The following is a 22096-nucleotide window of genomic DNA, read 5'->3' as shown; positions in this document are numbered from 1 at the left end:
TCCCTCACATATATATTTTTAAAGCAGCAACTCATTTATTTAGATTAAGGAAAATAAATGAAAATAAGCAGAATGTTGCCGACCCTCTTATTCAGTGTTCAGTGCTATCAGACGTCCTTAATGTTCATCCACAAGTAATTCTGATAAAGGACCCACTGGCGGTGCAGTTAGAGGTTGCATATATGAGATCTGTCTGTTAATCCCTGAAGGCTTCACCCAAACATTTAGAGCAGCTCACAATAAACAAGCCAAGTAGGCAAGTCTTCTCAAAACTGGGGAGGTGATGTGCTCCAGAGACCTGGACCGCAGGGGCTTTGAAAGGACGCTCCTTGGAACGATCACCTAACCTTCCAGGTGTCAGCGCTGCCTCTGTGGCCTCAGAGAGGAGCGTCGCATGCCCACGGGCCTTCTGAGGAAGCAGCCGTGCCTTCCCACCACTCTGGCTCACAGGGGAGGTGCTGGGCCCACGGGCAGCTAACTTATAGGATGACCTCCGTCTTAGGAGGTGGACTGGGGCGAGGTCTCTGCCCAGTAGGAAGGAGAGTAACTATCTGAAGCAATCGCATCCCTTCTTTGTGGGGACCTGAATGTGAGACCTATAGGGACCCTCAGCACTTGCCAGTCTGCAGGAGCATGAAGGAGGCAAGGAGCAGAGGGGCAGCAGTGACAGGTCAGGACGGCCCATGACCAAGCAGAGGCTGCAGGAGCCAAGTCCCCACGACAGCAGCTCCTGGAGCAGCAGATGCCCGCTCACGGGGAGACAGCCAGTCGCTGAGTCCCGGAGGCGCTGTCCAAGGCCAGAGCTGGCTGTGCACAGACAGTCTTCCTTCCTGGCCCCGACAGCCTGATGAGGCTGTTTCTGTTCCTCCCCTTCCAGCTTCCTTAGCTCACCTGGAAGAGCCTAATTAACACAGGTGTACGTTGAGCCCTCCCTGGCTTCAATATTCCAGAGTTATACTGAGCACCGTAAAAACTTGCTAACTCAGACTGACTGCTCCAAACTTCTACTTATTCCATTTGGATTAAGCTGAAGTTTATTTTGCTCAGCAAAATTTTATTACACAGAGCTCAAATTGAAAAGAGAGGGCAGAGCAATTATTTTAAATATTTCAGAGAACAAGCCATTAATTTAATATGTTAATTTCAAACTATTTTATCTGTTTATTAAAAATTTATGACCCGGGAACTTCAATTAGGTAGAACGAATAGATATTGTTAACCTTTATGCTTTTCTTTTCAATGAATGTGTACTGATCCTCCCTATGGGCCAGGCTCTGTGCTAAGAACCAGAGCACAGAAGCGTGAAATCAATCAAGTACGGCATGGTAGCGTGTGTTACTTTTAAAAATAAAGTAAAAGTACACCATAAAAAATATCTTTGATTGTTGGTTTTGGCCGCCCATCTCTCTCTCTCTCTCTCTCTCTCTCACACACACACACACACACACACACACACACACACACACAGAGAGAGGTAAAAGGGCCTCGCCCTGCAGCAGCTTAGACACTGGTGGGGGAGACAGTCAAACACGTGCATGACCACCCTGCTGAGATGCTGCTGAGACAGAGGTGGACGTGGTGTGTTAACAAGCCCGGGGGAGGAGCATCTCCAGGGTGGGATCCAGAGAGAGCCCCTGGGGATGACTGGAGCTGAGCCTCCAGGGTGAGTCTAGGTGGCCTGGTGGAGAGGAGAGGGCACCAGGCAACCACAAAGAGTTCAGCGGGCCTGGAGCCCACGTGGCAGGAACAGTGAGAGGCACGGTCGGCTCTCAGGACCGCAGTCGTGTTCCGTGAGCTTGCTGCCAACCCTGGAGGGTGAGGGCTGGGCCTGCTGCTCCTGGGAAGTGTGGAGTCTGGTTCCTGGAGGGTGAGGGCTGGACCTGCTGCTCCTGGGAAGTGTGGAGTCTGGTTCCTGGAGGGTGAGGGCTGGACCTGCTGCTCCTGGGAAGTGTGGAGTCTGGTTCCTGGAGGGTGAGGGCTGGGCCTGCTGCTCCTGGGAAGTGTGGAGTCTGGTTCCTGGAGGGTGAGGGCTGGACCTGCTCTCCTGGGAAGTGTGGAGTCTGGTTCCTGGAGGGTGAAGGCTGGGCCTGCTGCTCCTGGGAAGTGTGGAGTCTGGTTCCTGGAGGGTGAAGGCTGGACCTGCTGCTCCTGGGAAGTGTGGAGTCTGCCTCCTGGAGGGTGAAGGCTGGGCCTGCTGCTCCTGGGAAGTGTGGAGTCTGCCTCCTGGAGGGTGAAGGCTGGACCTGCTGCTCCTGGGAAGTGTGGAGTCTGCCTCCTGGAGGGTGAAGGCTGGACCTGCTCTCCTGGGAAGTGTGGAGTCTGGTTCCTGGAGGGTGAAGGCTGGACCTGCTGCTCCTGGGAAGTGTGGAGTCTGCCTCCTGGGAGCCTCTGGTCACATTTTGTCAACCAAGACCTGGTTTGTGTTCTCCAGGCTCGTGCGCCAGGTCTTCAAACAACAAGCCTGGGGCGGCGTGGACCGCCTGCTCCTTCGCCTGGATGACACTCAGCGGGTACTTCCATCCGCAGGTGTCACGTTTCTGCCAGGTCACCTGGAAACATGAGTCAGCCACCCAGCTCCGAAGGCTGTGGCACACAGACGCCCACAGCCGTGTCCCCGTGGCCGTGGACGTCTTCGGCTTTCCTCACGATGATGCTCACGATGAATTTTTTAATCAGTTGTCACCTCACGAATCCACAGATTTAGCCGCCTTTCCACCTTTTCTGTCACTTCATCGTGTGCTGCCTTTAGTGCTTTCTGGAGGAGCGTCATGACAGGAAGCCCCTCTTCGTCTCTGTGGGTGTGCTGTGCTGTTGCCTCACCAGCCTGACCTCACAGCCAACAGCACTGCAGCTCACGCTGATCGAAGCTCACCTCACACACCCATTTTCCCCATAAGGCAGGTCACAGCCTCCCTGCTCTTAGGGGCACTGGACAGGACTCCAGCCCTAGGCCTGGGGGCCATTTAAACAGCAAAATCACCCACTAAAAGCACAAAAATACAAAACACACGGCGCTGGCTAGACAGTAGAAAGGACAGCTGTTCACAGCATGAGCTGTGAGGTCTGAGGAGCTGCCCGAGGGCCATTCTGGTCCGCAGGCCCTGGCGTGGGGCTGGGCATGGGGGGTGAGGGAGGGATTGAGGGTTGAGGACCACCCCCAGGCTCCTGCACTGGGCAAGAGAGCACGTAGGGCAGGGGGCGAGAGCTCTGGCCTTGGAGCAGAGACGTTGGGCGCACGTCCAATGCACCGCTCACTGCTGTGTTGCCTTAGATCTCTCCCTAATTTCTCTGCACTTCACTGCTTTCACCTCTCGTGTACAGCTTCTGTGTCATGGGACAATAGCACCGCTCGGAGCTGCTCTGAGGTTGAAATGACCGCAGGTGCTTTTCACTTAAATAAGGAAAGTAGGCGAAGGGGCCGCATTTGGGGTGGGGGGGGACTCCCGCTGGACACGGTAGCTGGACGTGCCTGTGGGCATCTGTGTGCCACACCCGGTTGGCCGGTGACATGACCCTGAAGCGGAGATGGCAGCGGGCAGTGGTTAGCAGGTAGGTAGCTGCTACCGCCATGAAGACTGGGTAGCTCCAGCATCACAGGTCCAAGCCGACATTTAAGAGGAGCGCCCGACAGAGCCGGAGAAAGAGCAGCAGAAGCAGAAGAGCCAGGGGACGCTGGGCAACGGGAGGCAGGAGGGAAGAGCTCTGGGAGGAAGGGTGCTGAGTCAGGGCTCCGCGCAGGACAGCGCTTTCGAGCCGGGAGGGACCCGCGAGCTCTTGCAGTTGAATCCCCTAATCTATCCTGATGAAGAAATCGAGATCCAGAGAAGTGAAGTGAGTTGCTTGAGGTCACACTGATTTTGTAGCAGGAGACCCTAATTCCTAAGGAATAATAAAATACTTTTCTTTAACAAATATTCTGAATTCAAAATTGTTCCTGTTGGGCTTCCTTGGTGGCGCAGTGGTTAAGCATCCGTCTACCAATGCAGGGGACATGGGTTCGAGCCCTGGTCCAGGAAGATCCCACATGCTGTGGAGCAGCTAAGCCCGTGCGTCACAACTACTGAGCCTGTGCTCTAGACCCTGCGAGCCACAACTACTGAGCCTGCACTCTAGAGCTCATGAGCCACAACTACTGAGCCTGTGTGCCACAACTACTGAAGCCCATGCTCCTAGAGCCCGTGCTCTGCAACAAGAGAAGCCACCGCAATGAGAGGCCCGTGCACCACAATGAAGAGTAGCCCCCGCTCGCCGCAACTAGAGAAAGCACACGCGCAGCAACAAAGACCCAACACAGCCAAAAAAAAAAAAATTGTTCCTGTTAAGTCACACTGTACTTTCTCCCAATTTGACAAAATTAGTGAGATGTTATTGACATGAGAACAGCTATTGACCTCTCCATGCACCAAGGAGCCGTATAGTCAACCAAACTGTGCCTCTTAGATCTATTCACAGTGTACATTTAACAAATCACGCTCTAAAAAGTTTAAAAAAAAATCGGAGTCAGGGCTTCCCTGGTGCGCAGTGGTTGAGAGTCCGCCTGCCAACGCAGGGGACACGGGTTCGTGCCCCGGTCTGGGAAGATCCCACATGCCGTGGAGCGGCTGGGCCCGTGAGCCATGGCCGCTGAGCCTGCGCGTCCGGAGCCTGTGCTCCGCAACGGGAGAGGCCACAGCAGTGAGAGGCCCGCGTATCACAAAAAAAAAAAAAAAAAAAAAAAAATTTAAAGTCATAACTCATGTTAAAAATCAGACAACAGATCCAAAATGGAGTTACTTATGCCAAGCCCCACATCACCAAACAGAGACTTAATCACAGTTGCCCCCTCTCCCAGAAATGGAATTTCGACCAATCAGAAATCACCTGGCCAGCACCACTTAGGTCATCTGCCTGATAGACCCCCGCCATTCCCTAAAGGAAAGTAACCTTACAATTAGCAACCGTACTTTTGGCCTGGTATACTTTCCTGGTTCCCGCTCCCTTCTGCCTTGAAAATCTCATTTTGTGCAGCTCCTCAGAGCTCCTTTCTGTCTGCTGGACTGGATGATGCCCAATCCATGAATCATGGAATAATTCTGTTGAATTGAATTGAATTCTGTTTAATTCTGTTTTTTAACACTCAAACTGTGTATTTTTTTGTGTGTGTGTGGCGATACGCAGGCCTCTCACTGTTGTGGCCTCTCCCGTTGCCGAGCACAGGCTCCGGACGCGCAGGCTCAGCGGCCGTGGCTCATGGGCCCAGCCGCTCCGCGGCATGTGGGATCTTCCCGGACCGGGGCACGAACCCATGTCCCCTGCATCAGCAGGAGGACTCTCAACCACTGCGCCACCAGGGAAGCCCTAAACTGTGTATTTTAATATATGTAAATTATACCTCAATAAAACACAGTTTTAAGACAGAGCAAATGAAAAGTTTAGCTGTTTAAACAAAAAAGTAATTATTTTCTAAGGTGTTTTGTATACAGAGACCCAAGGGATAGAAATACTGAATATCTGGAACTCGGTTCTTCTTGCAGCTTTCAGGAAACCACTTATGCCGCATTCTGGCTTTTGTTTTCCCTCACTGTGAAGCAGGAATCTCATCTTGCTCATGGTTTATAACACACATGAAATTCCTGAATAAAAGTATTAAATACTGATTATTGTCTGGTGAATATTATCTAACCACATTTATAAATAACAGGCAAGTTGGAATAACAAATTATAGCCCATTTGAAAGTATATACAAATTTATGCATGTATCAATATATACCAGTAGGGAGAAAAAGCCACAATTATCAATGAACAAAGAGAGAAAATCTCTTTCATAGAAAATGATTGCGATCGATCAAAATAATAAAAAAATTTTGCAACTGATCTTTTTTCACTTCATTGTTTAATGTCGTCTGGGCTCTACCTAACTCATATAAAATTGAACGTGATGTAAATAGTAGGAAACTGTAACAACTGCTGGCTTTTGTCTACAGAATAAGGAGAACCAAATGATGAAATTGTCCTGAAGATACGCCACGTCATTTATTCAAAAGTCACTCTGCTTCAGGAATCCAGGAGTTGCCGTGACGGATCTTTGCATTTCTAGAGTCCACACAGCTACGAGTCAGGGCTCCGCAGTCTCAGCACTACTGAGACTCAGGGCATCTGGATCATTCTTTGCTGTGGGGCCGTCCTGTGCATTGTATGATGTTTGCAGCACCCCTGGCCTCTACTCGCTAGAAGCCAGTGGCACTCCCTACCCCAACTGGTGACAACCAAAAGCATCTCCAGACATTGCCAAATGGCCCCTAGCGAGGACCGCTCCCACGACAGCGTTTCTGGGCTGGGGGGCCACAGGTCCATAGACAGCAGTGAGTCTGTGCCCAAACTGGCACCTCCCAATAGGTGGGCAGATGCAGCAGCTCCTCAGTGCTTGGACCCCCTCCCCTTCCCCAGGCAGAAGCGGAGGCACAGGTGGGGCTGTTTGCATGGCACCTGTCAGGAGCTGGGGTCATGGGCAAGTCTGGTCTGTTCAAGGCACTGTCCCTCCTCCCAGGACCCTTGACTCACCTCCCTATGCCCTGCAGCTGGAACAGCCTTTTGTTTGTCCCTCAGCTCCTCAAACTAATTATATAAAATGTTTTCTCTATGATTAGTTAATATTATAAACATGTTGACATTTTGCTGAACAAACAAAAACCTGATAAAAGATAGCCTATCTTTGAGTTTTCTATTTTCATATGGACAGAACTTGAAAATTAGACTGAATGCACAGAGCAACAAAGGAAGTGATATCACCAAGCAGGAAGGGGTCTCAGGGCTGAGCTTCCAACACAATCACACACATTTCAGTCTCGGTGGCTGCACCTGGGGCGATTGGTGTCACACTGGAAGCGCAGACATGGAGAATCCCTGTCACCACAGCAAGCTGTCAGATGTACTGTCTCAGAGAATAGCTAGGTCACGGGCGTTATTTTATTTTATAGCTGAGCCACTAGGTCCTAGAGGATGTATAAAATAATCTACCTAAAGAGAAGCCGTGAGCTCAGGGCAGAACCAACACTGGCGACCAGACCAGTGAAATTCACTCCTGGGCCCTTTCCCGCGTGCCGCCTCACCATAGGTCCAGACCTGGAATGCCTCATGAGGTTCTGGTCTTGTGGCTTAAAAATGGGGGTCGGTGGGGAAAACAATCGCAAATAGTTAAGAGGATGGACCAACGCTAAAGTTTTACTCCAGTTCAATAACCACATGCCTGTCTGCCTGCCATGTACTAGGAACCCTGTCCCAGCGGGGGACACAGACTGAAACCCACTCAGCATCAGTACCAAGTAGTCAGAACATAGGTAAATGTAAGCACAGGGCCCTGCCTGGGATGGGAGGGGAAGAGTGGTTAGGATGGAGGTGGCATCAGAGCAGAGAAGGTGGGCAGGTGCTCAGGACGGAGGGAGCTGCGTGCCTAAGACACGGAGGACCAGACAGCATGGTGGGCTGGGCTGTTTCCGTGACAGCGCCCACATCTACATCTCAGGACAGACTGCTGCCTCTGTCCGCTGGCCACACCCCCCGTGGAAGTCCCACCTCAAGGCAGCCCTCCCTGCACAGACGCCCCCTCTCACCCCACGGCTCCCACTCAATCTGCTTCTCATCTTCTGTACTCGCCCTGCTCAGTGGCACTCCCGTCCACGCAGGCTAACACTTCTGGAGCCTAAGAACCAGACTCCTCTCTCTCTCATGCCTGAGATCCAACCTGTCACTAATTTCTATTCCTTTTCTTTGAGAGCTCTAGAATCAAAAGGGTAGTGGCAGTAATGCCCCTCAGGCAACAGAGGGTATCCCCCCCCCTTACAGGGCAGTTGCTGGCTATAATGCCCTATGGGTCAATGGTGGCCTCTGTGTTTTGGGATAAACACCCCAAGGGCATTCCCTTCCTTTTCACATACAAAAAGGAAAGAGGGAACCTGATAAAAGTGATGGCCAAGGGCAGGTGGGTTCATCAAACTCTCCTTTAAGGCCTTAGAGCCTATGTAGTCCTATTCTTCCCATAAAATTAGGTCAGGCTTGTTATTCTTTAGTAAAACATACAGAAGTTTGGCCATAAAAGAGAAATTTGGAATCCAATTAGAGCAATAACCAACTAGCCCAAGAAAACCTCACAGTTGGCACTTAGTTTTGGGTTTTGGGAAACTTAGGACATGATGAAGTCTAGCTGGACCTTGGTTTAGCCCTTGTTCTGATATCAGATGCCCTAAATATGGAATCTGGTTTTGGGCAAACTGCAGTTTTCCTTGTCAACGTTATGTCCCTTTAAGGCTAAAAGCTTTAGCAAGTGGATGTAGTCATCCCGTGAGGAGGCTTGAGGAAAGTGAAGAAGCCAATCATTCCACGTACTGCAGCAAAGCAGAACCTCTGGGGAACTCTGTATCACTCAGATCAACCTTTAGGATTTGCAAAAGATAAGAAGGGCTCTCAGTAAGATCCTGAGGGATTACTGTCCAGGTGAGTTGTTTTTCTTCCCAAGTGAAGGCAAAAAAGTGTTGGCTAGCTTCCTCAGCTGGGATACTGAAGAATGCACTGCATAGGCCAGTTACAGTGAAGAATGCCTTCCCTGGGAATGGACGTTAGTAATGTGTGAGGGTTAGGGACCGCAGGGTGTCGAAGGAAAACAACGTTGTTTATTGTTCTGAGGGCCTCGACTAGCCTCCACCCTCGGCCCTTAGGTTTTCTCACCAGTAAAATGGGAAAGTTACAGGGACTAATAGAGGGGACACGGAGCCTTGCAGTCTTCCATTATGGGCTGTATGACTTGAAGGGCTTCTTTACTTACAAGTATTGAGTAATTCCAGGAAGAAGTTCTGAGGGATCTATTTGAATCTTGATGGGAGGTGCGCTGTGAATTTTGCCAATATCAGTTTGAGATTTTGCCCACAAGGAGGGTGGTAGCTGATTCAAAGGGGACAAACGATCAGTGTTTCCAGAATCAGCTCTAGCACCAACAGAGGTGGAGCAAATAAAAGATGTCAAAGGGTCATTTAATTCACCTGGTTGGCTGCTTTGATGACTGCCGTCAAGTTCTAGAGTTATTTCCCCCTCTTGGAGAAAGAAATTCTGCCGTGATACTTCTCTAAGGAATCTCAGGCTCATAAGTGGGTAGGGGCAGAGGAACTAAGCAGAAGGCGTGTCTATCTCTCAAAGGGCCTAAACAAAAGGGAATAGGTTCAGAGACAGGAACCTTTTGAGGTGCATCACAGATCCCCACTATTGGAACGGTTTCAGCACTCTGAGGCAGGGGCTGTTTCGTAGTAGTGGGGTTGAGCACTCTGGCTCCAGTGTCAGTTAGGACTGGAAGAGATTCAACCCCAATCTGGAGAACTGTTTCTCCAAGCCAATTAAGAGGGAAGATTGGGAAGAGCCCCTGTAGTTCCTTGGGTCATTCAGAATCAGGAGGATGTTGGAAAGGCACCTTAGAAGGCTGAAGGCGCCTGAAGCACTTACATTTGTAACAGTCTCTTTCCCAATGTCCTGGCTCTTTGCAATAACAGCAGAAACTAGGAGGGTTTTGGTTTTGTTTAGGGGCCTTTGTTTGCTTCAGTTGAAGATTAAGACTTCTGGCGGCCTTTCTTTGAGGAGACGCATCCAGCATGAGACAGCTGGTTGGCCAGATTTACTAAGTCTGCAGTGGAGGGTTTCCCACTCCATCCTGGTGCTTTTTACTAGAAGGGAAAGGTTCTGCTTCAGCCCATTAAGAAGCAGAGTTAAAAGCTACCCAGGTGGAATCAACATCTAAAGAAGACCAGAATTTTCCCTTAAAATAATCTGAAGTTGATTGTAATAGTCATGAACAGATTCATCAGATTTTTGTGTGCAAGCCTGAATTTTGTTCCCATCAACAGTCTTTGGAAAAGTCCTAGGAATGGCCTGATAAAGTCACTGAGTGATTGCCTGAGTCTGATCATATAAGTAAATGGCCAGGTCTCCCAGTTGTAATTCTAGAGATCCTTCAGGACTCTGCCAATTAGCGGCAAACTGAATGCTGGGCCTGGCTTCCCTGACAAGCATATGAACTAGTTGAGATAAGCTGGAGAATCCAGGTTGCTAGGTTTGAATGACTGTGTGAAATCCCTCAGCAAATGTGTGAGGATCCTTGGTTACTTCAGGAATATCTGTGACTGTGGCTCACAGTTCAGCTCTAGTCCAGGGAGTATAAGAAATTGAGGGTTTCAAAGACATAAACACTTGTTGCACCAGGCAGTGACTCCCATTGAGTATCTCTCAAGATAGGAGACAACTACAGAAACGCCACCTGCATTCCATAAAAATTCAACCTATAACGTTTGTTGGGAATGCCCAGACACGGTAACTCTTTCTGTAATTCATTACGGTTTAGTGTACATGCATTCACACTCATGCAGTAACTCCGAAGAGTTCCTGTTAGTTGAGTATGGGCAAAAAAACCTTTAATATTCTCTGTGCCTAAGTTTCTTCACCAGTAAAATGAGTATTAAAAATCCTGCTTTATTGCGAGAAAATAAAAGAAATTAAGGGTTTAGCCTCTGAATTCTCAAAAGGCTGAATTTTAAAGGGACAGGTTCTGACCAGTTTAGAGGAAAAGGGAGTGGAAAGAATTTCAGAGAAAAAGGGAAGTTGGGCAAGAGAATTAGTCTGGGGGGAGCTGAGGGTGTAGAGGAGGGGCAGGCGGCAGAGAAGGGCAGAAGGAAGACAGTGCTGGGGGGCCGCGCCTGAGGCAAAGACGCCGAGGAAGAGCCTGCGCTTCAGGAACCACTTTAGCTTTAATTGTCTGTTGGCCTCGGTTAATCTTAACATCTTATTTTGCAGAGAGGCAACTTTAGGCTCCTAACAACATGTGGAAGCCTCAAAATACCAACAGAAGTAGGTGTTCCAGTCAGTTCTGGAAATTTGAAAACTGTGGTTGTCCAATTCAGTTTTAAGAAAAGAACGTTCGGGGATTTCAGAAGTTCCGCATAACGGCTGCTGAGATTCTAAATTGCCTTTGGTCAGGTGAGTCCGTTTAGTTAGAAAAGTGAATGAGGAAGGACCACGATTTTAAAACATAACATCAGACAGATATCAGGAGGCTGTTAGTAGCGCAGAGGAGCACCCTCAAAATATTTGAATAACTGGGATCTCGTTTCTCAGAGGTGATTTTTTGTTTGTTTGGCAGGAGTAAGTGACTTTTCTTTTTTTGGCCGCGTGGCTCGCGGGATCTCAGTTCCCCGACCAGCGGTTGAACCCGGGCTCTCGGCAGTGAGAGCGCCAAATCCTAACCACTAGACCACCAGGGAACTCCCAAGACTAATTTTCAAACAGCCAAAACAGCTCAAACAGCCCACAGGCCTAACACCAGCCAGTTCTAAGGCGACAGTCTGGTCCCAGAGGAGCCTGGGCAAAGGCTCCTCAGCCTGGCTCCCTAGAACAGACCGCGTTCCATGAATCCACCCAAAAGGCAAGCCTATGCCAGTTGGAACAGGAAGTGCCGAATGAGTACGTGCACACAGAACAAGGCCTGGACCAGAAAGGACCAGACTTTAACGTCCATCCTGAATAGAACCTGCAGAGCTTCCAAACGCAAAGAAGCTGGACCCAGGAGAAAGATGTACCTTCAAAATCCAGGGTCGGTGAGAAAAGCAGTGACAACGAGCTCCGGGTGGGCACCGCACCTGTTTGCTCAGCAGCCCAGGAGCTGTCAGGGGTCTTCTCTGGTTCCCAGATGGGTCGCCAAAATGTTGACCTAAAGTGAAAAGACGGCCAGCTATTCCCCAGCAAGGACGGGTTCACTCGGGATCAGCAGAGAACTGCAACTCGAGGTTTCAACCGTGGCGGCCACGTGCAAACCCCTGTGAGGCGAGGGAAGGAGCCGCTTTTATAGAGGGGAGAGGATGGTGGGCGGGCTTAGTAAACAGAGCCCCTGTTTCTTATTGGCTGAGTCTTGGCCAGAAAGAAGGGGAATCTTTCTTCTTTCCCCCTTGGGCTCTGCTGTCCACGCAGGGGTGAGACCTCCCCCGGATGGTCTCCCGACTCTATTTAACTGAGGTTTCCATTCATTAATTTTTACCGTATGGATACCCCATATTTTGTCTATCCATTGGGCAGCTGGTGGCCATTAGGGTTGTTTCCACTTTTGGGCTATTATGAATAGTGCTGCTTGAACATTGCTGTGCAGGCTTTTGTGTAGACATGAGGTTCCCTTCTCCTGGGTATCCTGTCATCTCTCAGTAAGACTAATGAATAAACTAATACGTTTGCAGATTTTCCTGCTATCAGGTTTATCCTCGCAATCCACTTTCCAACCTAATACTAGAGCTTTTTAAGCATGTAAATCTTTTAAGTGTGTAAATCAGATCTTGCTGAGCCTGTATTTAAAACCTTTCAACAACTTTCCACTGTACTGAAAAAAAAGTGCAAAAACCTCCACGTGGCCTGCCTCTTCAACCGCCCAGGGTGGGCCAGGGTGCTTGCAAATGCCCATCCGTTTCCCCAACTGGATTTTAGGTAAAGTGAGGCTAGAGGCTGCGGGGCCACTAGCACGAGCAGTTGTCATCGGGGCTTTCTTGTCCCCGAGCACTTAGATGGGAGGGGCCAGGCTGCCCCACTGCAGACCCCTCTCCTCTCCTGGGGTCCTGCCTGAAAACTCCAGCCCCAAGATCCCAGCCTGTTAGAGCTGAAAGGAGCCTTGGGGAGAGTCCAGTCTGGTGATCTCCGAGCTGTGCTCTGCGGAGCCCCAGGGGAGAGGGGTCAGCCGGGGACAGAGGGCGTGAAGCTGAGTGGACAGGGCTCTGCAGGATGTGTTTCCTGCTAGTTTTTGTTTGAATAAAACCGCTGAAAGAAAAAAGGAATTTGAGAACAAATTGATTGAACCCAACCCTCTTCATTGACAGATGAGGAAACCAAGGCAAAAGAAAACTCAGCTCTCCTCCCAGCCAGAGTGGGGAACCTGCTCTCACCCGTGGGGGGCCGGTGTGTTCCAGTGTCCCTGCTTCCCGAGAAGGACGCCTGGAGCCCTGCCGGACAGTGAGCACACTTCGGAACTCAGAGGCAGCAAAGGGAGCAGTTAAGGACAGACGGACAAATGCTCGAGAGAAAATAAGACGCAAGTTTTCCATCCGAGGTACGAGCAGACGAGGGCTGCCTAGGGCCAGAGGGACAGAAGAGGAACCTCTCACTAAGGACTTACCAGCCCGGCAGCACAGGCAGGAAGTGCTGCCTCCAGCAGCGTCAGCGCAGAGGATGAGCAGAGGCCTGGTCACGTGACCAGGCTCGGAAAGAGCGTTGGGGGAGGGGCGCCAGAAATGAACAACACGGAGAAGGAACGGAAAGGCGGTGCGTGAGGGTAAGCCGAGGCGGGGCTCTGCAGGCTGCAGCGGAGCTGGCGTCCTCCTCCCTCCCCCGCCGCAGCCAGAGAGCAGCAGCTGTTGGGATCCAGCTGCCATTTTTCAAACCAATTAAGGAGCCCTGTTACTGCCCCCGGGAGGGAGTGTGTCTGTGTCTTCTGAGTCAGCAGCTCGGACCGGGGCCTCTGGGGACAAGCTCGCAAGGCCCTAATCGTTCCCTCAGAGTTAAAAATAACAAGTAGCAAGCCACTACTCTTGACTTTACACTGCCGCAGGGGGCGGAGGTCGGGGGTGTCTCTTGCCACAGAGGTTTACCATCCGAGGCGCCAGAGAGCGGCAGCCCGCCGGCAGCACGTTTGTCTTCCCATTCGCGCTCTCCTGCTTCAGGTCCCCGTCCTGAAGTCATCCATCAGCTGTCCCACTTGCCAGAAGTAAGTGACACTGGGCGTGACATTACTGCTTTCCAAAACAAAGAAGCCCAGATCTCTCTGGCTGAGAAAAGTTGCAGAGCCCTGGTTCCCCTGCTTAAACCTGAAACAGTCACTCGGATAAGACCGTTGAGGGAAGGGAAAACTGTGAAATAAACCATAGACCGTGAGCCGAACCACCCCTTCTGACCGCTCTGCAATCCGGAGACCAAACCGCTGTCTGTTAACTGTTTACTTTTCCTCCAGTTTGTCTGGCATTGCGTAGACGCTCCCTCAGAAAACAGACCCACTTTACCTCCGAGCCTGAGATCAGAATAGGGCGCTTGGGAAGGGAGATGAAATCAGAGCATCTGTGGGCCTTAGGGCCCACACCCAGGCTTCTCTCTCTCCCAAAACATGCAAGCCAGGGATGCTTTTTCTGCTTTTCTATAAAAATCGGGCAGCAGCAAAATCATCCCTGGATGTAGCTGATGAAAACACACATCTCAATTCAAGGTAACCCACATAAACGTGGGACCTCCACGTGGCCCAGTCCCGGCATGGTGTCACCTTCCAGGAAATAACAGCCTGACATAAAAGCAGGACTGAAAGCCGTGCAAATCTGGAGAGAAATTTAAAGAGGAAACATTCTTTTTTCTTAAAACCCAGGAAGACATCTATAAAAGATTATATTTCTTCTTTTTTTTTTTCGGTCGTGCCTGCACGCGGGATCTTAGTTCCTGGACCAGGGATGGAACCCGTGCCCCCTGCCGTGGGAGCACGGAGTCCTAACCACTGGACCGCCGGGAAGTCCCAGGAAGTTATATTTCTTCATCTCCCTCTTGCCCCTCAACCCCACAGCCTTCATCACAGCCCCCGGAGACCTTACCTCTGCTTTGCTCGACCACCTGATAGCCAGTCCACAGGGTCCGCCCGCCCCACCTCCTCTCCTCTCTGTCTGTTTACTCCATCAACTCAGCCTTTCTGGATTCTGTAAGTTTCTAACGTTCTTATCTTAGCACCTGGATTCTGCGCAGAGCTGACCCTAGGGACCAGGAACTGATCTAACCAGGAGGTGGGAGGTGGCAGGAGCCGGAGGAAAGGTCCAGAGGTGAACACAGACGACTGTGCTTTTCCCTTGCCTCATCTTTGTGGGCCTCTGATGGGAAGGAAAGTGTACCACCGTGCTTCCCAGAGGTGCTGCCTCAGCCCTCAGCCCCCCTCCGTCCTTCCCCCTCACGTGGATCAGGATACACTCCTCCCCAACCAGCCTGCTGAAGACACTCCCTAGGGATTCCCAGCATTTCTCTTTGCAAACCAGGAGCAATGACGCTGGTTTAAGGACTTAATTCCTCCCTCCTCTGGGTCACTGTGTCCAGCAAGAGGAAGGAAAGTTCACTCATTTTGTTATTTCTTTCACAGGGGCCTTTGGCCACGAAACAACCCAGGTGGCTACAACCAGAGCCAACATGGGGGCAGCTCCAAACCCTGAAGGTCTGAGGAGGCCGGAAGTGTCCCTGGCTTGTTGTCATGGAAACCACAATAGAGGCTTGCCTCCTGACCAACCCTGGTGCTTCCCCGTGTGCCCCACCCCCCCATGGCATGGCACGCCCCCTCCTCTCGGGAGCTGTGATTATAAAACATCTTTTCAATAGCCATTGTCTCCTGATCTGTTGGCCTTAGTATAACCCAAATTTTCTATTAATACACTATTTTTTAAAAAAATTTTAAATTTTTTTTATTTTTGCGGTACGCGGGCCTCTCACTGTTGTGGCCTCTCCCGTTGCGGAGCACAGGCTCCGGACGCGCAGGCTCAGCGGCCATGGCTCACGGGCCCAGCCGCTCCGTGGCACGTGGGATCCTCCCGGACCGGGGCACGAACCCGCGTCCCCTGCATCGGCAGGCGGACTCTCAACCGCTGCGCCACCAGGGAAGCCCTAATACACTATTTTTAAAAACAGCTGGGGAACCTCTCATTCCCCACTACCAACGTCAAGAGGGTGAGGCTCACCTCCTCAGAGCAGGATCCCCAGGTGCTCCCTGGTGCCTGGAGCTGACCTCCACTGGACTTGCTCCAGGAAGGTGGCCGTGGTTCCTTCCTTTCCTTTGTCAGCCTTGGTGAACTTTGACAGTGACAGTCCATCCCATCAGGTCTGTGATGAAATCCAAGGTTGAGGGAGTTCCCGGGTGGCCTAGCGGTTAGGATTCCAGGCTTTCACTGCCGTGGCCCAAGTTCAATCCTTGATCTGGGAACTGAGATCCCGCAAGCCGTGCAGCGCAGCCCCCCGCCCCCCCCCCACAGAAAAAGAAGAGAGAAAGCCAAGGTTGATTTAATTCTTGGTTCTCAACTCCCCAGCACTGGCCTGACCAAATCACCTCTGATTTTCCACACTTGGCTCTAGTATCGTCCTGGTGGAGGGGACATGTTAGCAGCCGGTCCAGCCTGAATACAGACAGAGTAGTCTCTCCTCCTTATTGACGACTGTCATGAATCCTTTTATAAACTGCTGCTGTTCGGTAACCTGCTTCATCCTCTCTACCGAACAGCCAGGGAAGTGAGAGCTTCCACCGCCTAAGCGGAGGACCTGGTGGCACCCAGTCAGCGACCAGTCTCTAAAGCTGGACCCCATGCTCTGACACAGACAATGTGCTTCTCTGCTTCAGCAACCATCATCCTCCCACCATTTCAGCTGGTGAGGTCTAATCACAGCTCAACGTGCTGGTTGTCTACTGCTATGTGATGAAGCACCTCAGAATTCTGTAGCTTGGATCAAAAGCAGGATCTCAGAGAGAGATCTGCCCACCCATGTTCACAGCAGCGTTATTCACAGTAGCCAAAAGGTGGAAGCAGCCCTAGTGTCCATCAGTGGATGAATGGATATACAAACTTTGGCATAAACACACGATGGAATATTATTCAGCCTTTAAAAGGAAGGAAATTCTTTTCTTCTTTTAATTTATTTTATTTTGGGCTGCGTTGGGTCTTCATTGCTGCGTGCAGGCTTTTCTCTAGCTGCAGCGAGCGGGGGCTGCTCTTTGTTGCTGTGCGCGGGCTTCTCATTGCGGTGGCTTCTCTTGCATGCAGAACACGGGCTCTAGGCGCGCGGGCTTCAGTTGTTGCAGCACGCAGGCTCAGTAGTTGTGGCTCGCGGGCTCTAGAGCGCAGGTTCAGTAGTTGTGGCGCACGGGCTTAGTTGCTGTACGGCATGTGGGATCTTCCCGGACCAGGGCTTCAACCCGTGTCCCCTGCATTAGCAGGCGGATTCTTAACCACTGCGCCACCAGGGAAGCCCAAGGAAGGAAATTCTGATATGAGCTACAGCAGGGATGAACCTTGAAGATATTATGCTGAGTGAAATAAGCCAGTCATAGTATGAGTCCACTCACAGGAAGTACATAGAGTCATCAAATTCATAGATGCAGAAAGGAGAATGGTGGTTGTCAGCGGCTGGGTTGCAGGGGGAATGAGGAATTATTGTTTAATGAGTGAAGAGTTTCAGTTTGGGAAGAAGAAAAGAGTTCTAGTGGTGATGGTTGCACAACAATGTGAATGTACTTAACGCCACTGAAGTGCACGCTTTAAAAAGATTAGGATGGTAAATTTAATGTGTCTTATTTTATCACAATTTTTTTAAACAAAAAAATTTCGACACATCTATATAATGTTATAAACCATTGCTACCTCAATAAAAAATTCTTAAACAAAGAAATAGTAATAAAATTAAAAAGGAAAAAACTGGTGGTTGAAAACCACACTCTGTGACCACTTCTCATAGTTGTTAAGTTTGGTCAATTTCAGCTCTTATCACAGTAGCACTCCGTATCCTCCAGCCCCCACCCCCAACCCCGCAAGCAGCTGAGCACAATTTCTGAGAACAGGTTGCATGCAGCTTGCAGGAGCTGGGGTAGGCAAGAAGGACCCTGTGCTCCAATAACAGGGATCTGTGCTATGGTCACTGATTGCTGCTCTGATCACAGAGGTGCAGACACAGAGATGGGCGGCGTTGCTGCAGCCTTCACTGTTTTTGCTACAAACCCTGCAGCCTCCAGCTGAAACGACTTCTAGAGAATTTAAAGAACTGGTGCTTGTTTTTACGTTCTGGTTTTTTTTCCCCTTTGGGAGTCAGACATTAAAGGACTAAAACGTTCAAAAGAAACCACATATACAGAGAAATGTAGAAAATCCCAGCACATACCTTAGGAAGGGTGCAGGCTCAGAAAAGCCCTGGGAAGACCTTAAGTTTATTCCTCTCGTTGATCTCCAGCACAGAGATGCCCTATAACGATAATTAAAATTTTTTTTTTCCACCATTTTAAAAATTGAAGTATAGTTAATTTACAATGCTGTGTTAGTTTCAAGGTTACAGCAAGGTGACTCAGATATATATATATATCTCCTTTTTCAGATTCTTTTCCAGTATAGGTTATTACAAGATATTGAATATAGTTCCCTGTGCTCTACAGTAGATCCTTGTTGTTCATCTATTTTATATACAGTGGCCCACACGCCATTCTGTAACATCATACATTGGCTGTTTGGAAAATACTGATTTACTGAGAAATGCAGATCTTCCAAACATCACCATCTTTCATCAGCCACTATCAAAAATCACATTTGTGGGCTTCCCTGGTGGCGCAGTGGTTAAGAATCTGTCTGCCAATGCAGGGGACACGGGTTTGAGCCCTGGTCCAGGAAGATCCCACACACCGTGGAGCAATTAAGCCCGTGTGCCACAACGACTGAGCCTGAGCCCTAGAGCCTATGAGCCACAACTACTGAGCCCACATGCCACAACTACTGAAGCCCGCGTGCCTAGAGCCCATGCTCCACAAGAGAAGCTGCTGCTATGAGAAGCCCGCGCACCGCAATGAAGAGTAGCCCCCGCTCGCCGCAGCTAGAGAAAGCCCGCGTGCAGCAACGAAGACCCAATACAGCCAAAAATGAATAAATAAAATAAATAAATTAAAAAAGATCACATTTGTTTCACTGCTGATCTCATCAGAGAAGGCTGCAAGTGCTGGAAAGCTGTCAATCCCGTGGTAGATGCAAGTATTTCAAATTACAATTTTTCCTTCAAAGTTCAGATTTCAGAATCGGCAACACATTCTTTTTGTTGTTTTCCTTGAAGTCAGAGACTCGCTTCAGCGATTTTTAAGAAAATGTCTTCTACGTGCCCAAATGTGAATGTCCGTGGTTTATCCATCATTCTTTTAAGAAAAAATGGTGTTTCACGAAAAAAAGCAGCTGGTTCACCTCACAACAGTTTCCCAGGCGCTCTTCCTCTGGGCAGTCATCACATGTCAGTAGTAGAAGCGCTCTGTGCGTATTTCCAATTTCGTCACATAGAATATTGAAAGTCGGGTACTGGTGTTGAGATTTAATAAAGTTTATAATTTTCACTGGTTTATCTAGGATATTCTTAAAGGATGCTGGCACGGTTTTACCCACCACTGCTTCTGCGCAGTGCGGATGTCTGTAAAGTGCAAAAGGCAAGTAATGTCTTAATATTGCTACGAAAGTATTTTGACATCACACGCCCTGCTCCGGATGCGCAGTGACCCTGCTGCCCAGCCCGGCAGCAACTGAGAGCCTGGCACATGCTTGAACCTAAAGCGGGGGCTCAAGGCCTCCCCAGTCTCCCCCCCACCTCCCCTGTCCATCCTCTGTCCCAACCTTGGGACCAAAGAGGTCCATGGGGGAGACCCAGGGGCTCTAGCTGTCGAGCTCCAAGTTCTCTCACTCTGGATGACACACCTACTTGTCTTCGTTCAGTGGTTTGGGGGACACCCCTCTACCTTAGGCTCCAGTGCAGTTACCTCTCCTTTATTATTGTTCCAATTCCCCAAGGTCCATTATGATGGCTGAGGAATTTCAACCATCATAATAATGGAATCATAATGATTAAATATTAATATATAGTATGAAGGTTTAAAATTCATGTGAACTAACATGTTAATGCTGGGTTATGGCATATGGCAGGAATAATCTAACTTTCACGCATTTAATCCAAGAACCCGACATTGTCACAGTGTAAGGATACACCCTAGGTTTTATATTTCCTTTGAAAAGGATCCCAGGTCTCCACACTCCCATCTGCTTTGGGCTTGGGCTCATACATTTTGACCCTGGGCCTTCGGTCTTCTGCTATGGACAAGCAGGTGTTTGCCCTACAGTGGTGGTGTCTGTTGGCCCTGACACAGTGGGAGGTCCAAGCTGGGCTCCTGGATGCCAGGGTCAGGAGGGAGCAGAGGAAAGGTAAACACGTGGCGGTTCCTGCAGCAGAAACACGAGGCCAGGCGACACCCCTGGAGACAGGCACACAGGGTCATACACACTGTCCAGCCAGCGCCTCCCGACCTCTCACCCTGCACGGTGCACAGTCCGCTGTTTACTGTCCTGACTTCACAGAACAGTGACCATCGATCGCCGAGGAGTGCAAACTTAGGAGTACAACAGTGTGATCACCCAGAGGAAAATGCACGTCAAGACACCTGCTGGCGTCTCCCGATGTCACAGGTACGGATGTCGTGGGACCTCTGGGCTTCGTTCTTGGGTGCTGCAGCCCTTCCCAGGCATACGCCCAGGGCCATGTCTGCAACTGTCCGTCTCGAGAGTTTAGGCCTCATGTTATGTAACCACACTGGAAATGGGATCTCGGGACCGAGAGAAGATGTGGGACGGGAGGGTAGGGAAAAGAAATCAACTCAACCAACATGTCTAATGAGTAACTACTACATGCAAAGATTTATATTGCGTAGCAGGTATCATTATCAGGGATGATGTATATTTCACGTACTTGTGTGTTGTCTCCGATCCCAACATTAAAATGTGATGGGACTTGCCTGGTGGTGCAGTGGTTAAGAATTCGCCTGCCAGTGCAGGGGACACGGGTTCGAGCCCTGGTCCGGGGAGATCCCACATGCCACGGAGCAACTAAGTCCACGCGCCACAACTACTGAGCCTGTGCTCTAGAGCCCGCGAGCCACAACTACCAAGCCCACGCGCCACAACTACTGAAGCCCGCGCACCTAGAGACCATGCTCCACAACAAGAGAAGCCACCGCAATGAGAAGCCCGCGCACCGCAACAAAGAGTAGTTCCAGCTCGCAGCAACTAGAGAAAAGCCCGCGTGCACCAACAATGACCCAACGCAGCCAAAAATAAATAAATAAAATAAATAAATGTATAAAATGTGAGCTCACGGGAGGCAGAGCCTCGCATGTGGTTGACTGTTGTGTCCCCGGCACTGAGAAGTGTGTGGCACAGAGCAGGCATGCGATAAATACACGGTGAATTAACGAATGAAGGCGTCGCGCCAGCAGGTAATAACGGAAAGCAACTACTGTGCATCAGCACGGTGGGCTCTGTGCAAAGCATTCTGCGAGGCTTTTCCCTCTTTCCTCTGCACGGGCAGTCACCTGGTCCCATTTTACAGATGAGGAGACTGCAGCTCAGAGAGGTCACATAACTTGTAGAAATGATGGTGCTGAGGTCTGAACTCAGCTATTCTGTCTCTTGGGTCTTTAGGTCCGACCAAGCCTCCCATTCTACACTCTGGAAAGTAACAAAGACCAGTTAGACACAGTCCCTGTTCTGCAAGCAAAGATGTGCTAATTGGAGATAAAATTTGGAAACAAGTCAGAACCAGCCAAAGCAGTAAGTGGTAAGAAGCATCCCAGCGAAGCAGGCAGTGATGCTATGGGTTTGCAGACGCGAATGGGGCAGATAGGAAAAGATATTAACAGGATTCTTGTTGAGTGATGGGATTATGAATGGTTATGCTTTCTGTTTCCTACTTTATCTGTATTGCCTAATTTTCCCATAGTGAATAAGTACTGCTTTTGTAATAAGAAAAAAAATATTTATCTTAAGAAATTTTTCCCTTAAAAATTTAAAAATACACGTTCTAAGGCAAGTCTCCAAAGCAAGCTCCCTCCCTGTCATTTCCTTTGCCCTCCCACAAAGCACGCTGTATTACTGTTTTTAAAATAACTTTTCAGGGCTTCCCTGGTGGTGCAGTGGTTGAGAATCCGCCTACCAATGCAGGGGACACGGGTTCGAGCCCTGGTCCGGGAAGATCCCACATGCCACGGAGCAACTAAGCCCGTGCGTTGCAACTACTGAGCCTGCACTCTAGAGCCCGCGAGCCACAACTGCTGAAGCCCCTGCGCCTAGAGCCCGTGCTCTGCAACAAGAGGAGCCACCGCGATGAGAAGCCCGCGCAGAGCAACGAAGAGTAGCCCCCGCTCGCCACAACTTGAGAAAGCCTGCGCGCAGCAACGAAGACACAACAGCCAAAAATAAATAAATTAATTAATTAAAATAACTTTTCAAATATACTCTGTGCATGTACAGGCATATGCTCTATA

General features: G+C 49.9%; 1 protein-coding gene across 5 annotated transcripts in view; it reads right to left on the bottom strand.

Annotated features, from left to right (window-relative positions):
- RPP40 (ribonuclease P/MRP subunit p40) overlaps nt 1-16012 on the bottom strand; it is a 47725-nt gene extending 31713 nt beyond the window's left edge. For 3 of the 5 annotated variants that reach the window (XR_009565848.1, XM_060308030.2, XM_060308031.1), the window contains exons 1-2: nt 15738-16012; nt 11589-11719 (exon numbers count right to left, since the gene is read on the bottom strand). The gene's annotated coding sequence lies outside the window, so the exon portion shown is untranslated. Of the gene's footprint in view, nt 1-11588; nt 11720-12932; nt 13110-15737 lie in introns of those variants that run through there. The other 2 variants (XM_060308027.1, XM_060308029.2) reach the window with 2 other exon arrangements.
- Nucleotides 16013-22096: the final 6084 nt, after the last annotated feature.

This window comes from Globicephala melas, chromosome 11 (assembly GCF_963455315.2).
Source record: "Globicephala melas chromosome 11, mGloMel1.2, whole genome shotgun sequence".
Classification (NCBI taxonomy): domain Eukaryota; kingdom Metazoa; phylum Chordata; class Mammalia; order Artiodactyla; family Delphinidae; genus Globicephala; species Globicephala melas.
Note: the sequence above shows the minus strand (reverse complement) of the source record. Positions and strands in the feature narration are given on the sequence as shown.